The sequence below is a fragment of the Nymphaea colorata genome, chromosome 2, assembly GCF_008831285.2.
Source record: "Nymphaea colorata isolate Beijing-Zhang1983 chromosome 2, ASM883128v2, whole genome shotgun sequence".
NCBI lineage: Eukaryota > Viridiplantae > Streptophyta > Magnoliopsida > Nymphaeales > Nymphaeaceae > Nymphaea > Nymphaea colorata.
The window spans coordinates 14,171,619-14,178,776 of NC_045139.1; the positions used below are offsets into that span (position 1 = coordinate 14,171,619).

At 41.4% G+C, this 7,158-nt stretch overlaps 1 pseudogene; it reads right to left on the reverse strand.

Moving 5' to 3' along the window:
• Positions 1 to 878: 878 nt before the first annotated feature.
• LOC116247445 (uncharacterized) lies at positions 879 to 4,711 on the reverse strand (annotated as a pseudogene).
• Between the last annotated feature and the right edge of the window lie 2,447 nt (positions 4,712 to 7,158).

The window sequence follows — 7,158 nt, forward strand, 5'->3', positions numbered from 1 at the left end:
CACATTGGACAAGCGGCGTGTGAACACCGAAATTGTGTTGAAACTGAGGCGACTTTCTCCTTTTTGTCTTCATTTAATTGTCTCACAAGAATTGTCCTGATTATATAATTTCGTTAGCAATCACCATCACCATTAGAGATGAACAGTTATCGAAAAGTTAAAGATGCCAAGTTGAAAATTCCAAATCAAACTTAATACTGTGATTCTGTAATTTCCACTTCTCTATGGTGTTGTTCTTCGATGAGGCCTCGTGGTGATAAGAAACTTGAAGTTTTAACTGCTATTCGATTTGATTTCCCCTTCTAGATATCTCTTGTAAATTATTTGATGGTTATTTTTTATGTAAATAGTATGATTAAACTTAGTATACAATAAATGCTCACATATTGTGAAGCAGCTTAAATCGAATTTGTGGCAAACCAACTCGATTCATTTGCTGTTATGATAATGCGCGTGCCACTGTTCATTTTCTTCTCGAATGTCAAAAAATTATTTATTTTTTGCTCAACTATATACGTGTGTCCATTTCCTTGAAAAATTAACTTTTTCCAGCTGAATCGGCCAATTCACAAAATCGGTGGCTTGCTCAATTCCTTTGTTTCCCGATTTTTTATAACACGATGTACTACAAAAAAAAAAAATCCAATTGAAAAATAGTTATGCCATCGTTGTCAACTCGGGAGCTCCATTGTTTGCTAAGTGACAACCACTCGGGATACGTGATGATATGAGGTACCACGTGGACCATCCACGTGAAAGTTGCCTAAAACGGCTCTTGAAAGCTGATGGTTGATAATTTTGATATCATTTACGTCAAAACTGATACAAAGTTAACCTTTTTCATAGGGAGAGAGAGGCTTAACCAAACCAAATTACTAAATTCTTTCCCTCTTTGCCGTAAAATAACCAAAATTCTCAAAGCTTCCTGTCCAGAAAGAATTGAAACAAATTAAATAGATTGCGTTGGTAGTAACCTAAATTTGCCTATTTCACAGTTAACTAAGGACCGGATTGGACACCTCGACTCTTCCTCTTCAGTACTTCTCCTAGTATCTATCGATCTTCCGGAAACCCCATTATCCAACTTCAGTAATGGATGAAATTTGTTCCCCAGGTATGACTGGCAGGCTGCGTATGCCAGCATCCGGTTCCACTGAGCTTGGAACGTATAATTGTTTGCAATGCTGCGAAAAAGCGGCGCACTTTTCAACAGCTGCTGCATCAGACTACACAATGACAACATGTTCTCCCTCAGAAACTGCTACCCAATAGAGGGCAAGTGCTTCAGTCATCCGATATTCTGAATTGGTGCTTGTGCATTTCTCCAGCAGAAAGCCAAAAAGCCTGTGACGAGTCCATGGGTAGCGCCTGAAAATCTCTTTTACAAACCCAGACTTCAAGCGAGACTTCTTGTCATTAAAGTAGTCATCCAACAAGGGCTGCAGCATATCTGATACCCGGGATAACTCGTTATGGGAAAAATTTCCATGAAGAAGTTTCAATATCCAGAATGATGAATTCTGAGCAAGTGTAGCAGCTCCTTTCTGCCGGGATCTGGATGACAATCTTAAACTCTTCTTGCTTTTGAACAGTTTCTTCTGTAGGATTCCTGCAATTCTCTGCCCAAGCTGCTCACTGCCCTCTGCAGCACATGGGATAAAAAATGCCTTAACCAAGTAAGGATATGCCACCCGGACGAGTGGATTACCTGAGATATAACAATGTTACCTTAAATACAACCAGCATTCGTCTCCTAAAATATAAAATGCCACCAGGTAGTATCTAAAGATTCTAACAAAAAAAAAATAACATCATAAGAAGGGATTTGGTTTTCATGCTTGCCTGCATTCTTGTAGAAAAATCTCCAGAAGTGAGAGAACCCACAACTTGAAAAGCACAAGTTGAGACTAAGCAGTACCACTACCAGCAGCATTTGTCTGGTCCTTGAAACTGTGTAAGGTATGAGTCTATCCTGAATATTGCCGCATCATCCATTACACCATCAGAAGCATCAGATTCCAAAGGTGCCACATTCAAGACACAGTTGACTTCTGGGTCAGCTGACTCATCTGCATCTTCCCAGAAATATTGTCACTTTGACCACCATCTGAATCCTCTGCTTGATACATCTTCAGATTCTTCAATCCCAATGAAATTGTCATCTTTGTCGTTGTCAGTCACAGCCTGGTGATGAGAAGGCTTCAGATCCTTTTTCATCACACGTGAAATACTTATAAGCCCAGATTCTGTAGAGAAACCTGTAGGCCTGCAAAAGGATGAAGATTTAAAAGCAAGTTCACACCAATTTTAAGTAATTGCAGCTATCCAATGATTCCAATTATCTTCACAGGGAGCAAACTTGTTAGATTTGGGTCAATTCAGTAAAATAAGAAGAAGAAACACCAAAAACTGCAAGTGATTCATATCTATCTCTACATGTAGATATAAAATAAGAAAAGTCCAACTGTATTCCAGATGTAATGGCAAGCTATCAAGAATGACCAGAATGTCACAGAAATTGATATAACCAACACTCCACAACAATGTTCCTTGTTGTGCAGCTTTAGCCATCTAAATGCATGGCATTTGCCTAAAATGGTCATAATCAGGAATACAGAAATCAGGCCACACATCCCCATTAACATGGGATTTTAACCTAAAGCCCCTCAATTATAATGTATCACCAAACCAAACGACCACTAGGTAATTGTTCAGGACAATGAAGAAACTTCAAACTATCTGCTCAATGGAGAAGAAGAAGGAGCAGATGACTGAGGTAGCAAGGACAGGAAAGTATCTACAAGAGCATCCATGAAGGCAGGGCTGCCAGTATCATCATCATCCTCATCAGCTGAATCACTAAGGATGACAAAAGCTTTCTTGTTAAACATTACAAGCTCAGAATGTAACTATTTATCCAAACACTCACTCAGACGCTCACACACAGACAACATTCGTCAAGGAGACGCAACATATGAAATATTGAAGTCACCAAAAGAAGAAACCCCCAATAGATTGTCTATCAGTTCCAGAATCGAATCAATACTGAGGCTTTGAATAGTTCCCAAAACAGCCGTCAAACCTAGTGCAAATCCTTGCCTAGCAACCCTGGAAGAGAACCACTATACGTTATCCTGCTGATAGCAGCCCATTACCTTTTTACTCTATTACAGCATCAAAGAACGTAAGTACATGAAAAGCTCAACGAATCACAAAGCATATTGAAGGAAGAGCAAAAGAAAGGAAAGTTTTCATTTGTGGACCTACAATTTTGTGATAATGTCGAAAACGTGCCATATCTGATTCTAATTTTCCTGAAAAGAAGCTCACTCTGCTCAGAACTCTTTAAGGGCCTGTTTGGTTGGAGGGAAAGGGAAGGAAGGGCCTACTATTACCATTGACCCATCTCTCCATGCAAAATATCATCTATGCTGAACAGATGAAATTGATGTCCTTTTTTTTTTAATGCAAATGAATAACACTTTTCTGCTCAAAAGGACCATGGTTTTACAAGCTCTCTTTTGGATATGCCCAACTTCATTCTAAGCTCCCTCTTTGAAATAACTAGTTCTACAATTAAGAACACAACAGGCTAGAAAGCATTCGATTCTGACAAATATAACAGCCAATAAAATTATAAGAATTTAACAGAAAAAGAAGGCGATATAAAGCAACTGGAATGTACCTCCATTGAAGATGAAACTCCACGAATAAGTCGCCGAAGAACATACCTCACAGATGGTGCACAATTTTTTAGAACTTCATCCTTTTCTGCTTCGAGCTGTACATTGCCCTCATACGTCGTCCCACTCCCACCTGACTTTTCATATTCTGTCTGTACCTTCGGCAATTCCATGACCAATGCTTCCACTGCAGCTTCTCTAGCCGACAGTTCAAGTGAAGAAAGATCCCTGAAAATATCAAACATGGAATCCTTGATTGCTCTTTCCCGGCGGTTGCAAGGCAGGCGCCTGAACTGCTTGACCAGTTACCTTCTTAGGCACCAACTCCTTCATCTCAGCGGACATAATACGATGTCGCTCCTTATCCATCGGTTTTTTTTTCTTCTTATTCTCCATATCCGATTTCTGAGCGACAGCAACACCATCACCACCTTCCTTTCCATCACTGTCCCTTCCATGCACTTCTTTTTCCTCACCTCTCCGTTTCTTCAAATGTTTATCGTCTTCAGAGACGCCTTTTTTTTTCCTCCATTGCTTCAAGCGAGTTCGAATGATTCTCCTTCTTGCTTCCTATCACGCTAAAATTTGTCTTTGAACTGTAGAATATCAACACTTCAATACCACCGAACGAAAAATAAAAAAATTATTGGGAAACACTAACAAAAGCACAACCGAGCACAGCTAAAAAATACATTAATATAATGCATGGCACCTATAAGGCTATAACATTTGTTGCTAGGTCTCTATAACCCCAGCGGATCAGAGGGAGAATCTCACGATGCATAATACATCTCCTCTTCTTCTCCCTCCTCCTTCACACGGCAGCAATGGAGCGGTTTTGATGGACAAACGGAGAGAACCCCGTCTTCTTCTTGCTCCTCCTCCTCGCAGCAGCAATCAGCCGGTTGTGGTGGAGGAGCAACAGGCGGACGACGAGGCCGATCGACGGCAAAGGAGGCGAGGGAAATGGGGGATCGAACAATCGACCCTAAAGCACAGGGAAGGCTCAGCGAGTATCATCCTGTGCAAGTGTTAAGTCTCGAACAGTAGATGCATCTCTAATTATGAGGGCTTAATGTCTTAAATCGAGATTTGGATACCGGTCTCGTACCGGTCCGAGCGACTCGTATGGGAAAACAAGTCCCATATTGAGAAAATTAAAAACGTAAAGCCGATTTTGATATTAGACCAAAAGGTGGTCCTCTAAATGGAAGCAACTTTTTACCGAGATACAAGTTCTTCCTCGCAATGATTGCTGCCACTTCCTACTTTGGATTTAACGAGCTTCCTATTATCATTCAGGAACTAGTAAAAGCCTCAATCTTTAGGAAGCTTCTCCCAAGTTCAAATCTGAAGAAAAGGGTTAAGAAATTGAACTCCCGACCACCTGAATTTTCATTCCGGAGATTGTTTGATAAGTGCCAGCTGAAGACATTCATGAATTCGGCAAAGTTGGTTCGTCGACTAGACGCTTACTGACAGGTGACACCTCCCAATAAAATTGAAGCTAGTCATTCGCTAACTTCTGAAACATTAAATGTCACAAAAAATCATGGTGCTCACAGATAATTGATGAGCTTAGTTATCTTGTTAGACATCTAGCAGCATGACCTTTAGACATTCTTTCGTCGCTGTAGCATCGGTCCCCAGAATCACCAACTTGTTAATAACTTATTCAGTCTTATTTCATGGCTACCCACTTCAGTGCATCACTTTCGGATTTGTCCATGGACTTGTGGTCAGTGAGATTCTTTGCGGCCGCTGCGACTTAAGCACTTTGTTGGTTTTTTGCTAGATGTTGATCAATTCACGGAAGACTGATTGTTCTCCCATTATGTTAAAGCGTATGCGGAAGTTGACACCCATTTTCATTTTTCAGCCTTCAAGATCGATTCGGGTGGATAACTTAGGATTGACGAAGTTTTGATCTTCAGAGAGAAGGGTAGCTAAAGGTGAAGAAATATCTCTCGACAATGAAACTTGAGTCTTGAAGCCAAAGATAGCAAGACGCAAGTTGTGACGTTGTGAATGAGGAACTGTCCAGTGGTTAGCCGACTTCAGTTGCTGACCCGGTGGAGATTTGGAGTTCAATCAGAAGTTCAGAAGGAAGATGGGCTGCAGGACGAGTTCGGTTATCGGCTGGTGGTAATGATCAGTTCGCCGTCGCGGACAGGCATTGCGCCGGCAAATACCGCGATAGGATAGTTGCCGATCTGGGTGCCGTTAAAAAGGGAAGGGAAATCCTGACAGGGCCACCATCACCGGAGGTGGCTGTTGCTGTTTAATGGGAACGACAAATCATATTTTCTTCCGGCCAGCCTGGCATATTGTTGGAAACGATGACGGGAAAGCATGCGGTTAATGATTCTTTAATTCAAGAAATTACCTCCTATAACCCTCTGTAATATCACATGCAAGAAATCATGGTAAATATGATGCCAAGTATTGTTCAAAGAATTCTCTCTCTCAATCAAGGTGCATCTTTTGGAAGGTCCACTCAGGGGGTGTTATTATTGCCCATAGGATGGTCCATTCCTTGAGCAAAAAAGTTAAAAAGATACTTTTCATCTATATCAGCTTAATTATGATAAAATAAACTGAATTTTCATAAAGAATTCCTTCAAATCTTTTGCAGTTCGATGGTGGTGGATAGTCCACGTTCATGGAGTGTATTGCAACTATGACTTGTACATTTATTATTGATGAAGGGCCAATTGATGTGTGGTAGAGTTTTGACGGGCATCCAGACAAGGAGACCCCATGTCACCGCACATTTGCTGTGTCGCCGTGGACTGGCTCATTCGAAGCTTAGATATGGAGGTAACTTCATCCTGGTTATGCTTTCTTCTTCCTGACAGATCGGAAAACCTCTACTTCCGAACTTCCTTTATGTTTTCAGAGAATTTGAAGAAGCTTCGGCACTTCCAATTAGATACCCTGGTTGGATGGTCGGAGAGCATGTGTCGTAGACTTGTATGGGAACCTACGGTGGAAATTGGCATTGGCAGAAGAGTCGCGGGTGCTGCTTGATTGCTGATCTGCGAATGAATTTGCAAGGACAAGCCGCTGGACTGATTTCCAGGCCACTCAGAGCTCCAATGCAGCTTGTGTCTATGGTTGGCCACTGCCTAACCCCATCTTACCAATTACCAATCCACAGAGAACGAGAAGAGAGTCGATCTGGTTTCCAAGCCAGTCGGAGCTCCTGCTTCTAGGGAGAGAGAAAGTGAAAGCCCACGTAAGATAGCAGACGGTAGATGAGGACAACGAAGCCCATAAGGTCGTGTGTTGGTTTAACATCCCACCCACAGGGATAGACGTAAGCACAAGGGAAAAAGTGGGTCAGCAGCTAGACCAGCAAATATTTTGACCAGCAGTCAAACCAACCAAAACAGTCAGAAGCAGCGCCTCTCTCTCTCTCTCTATATATATATATATATATATATATATATATTTGTTTGCAGAGACAGGGACA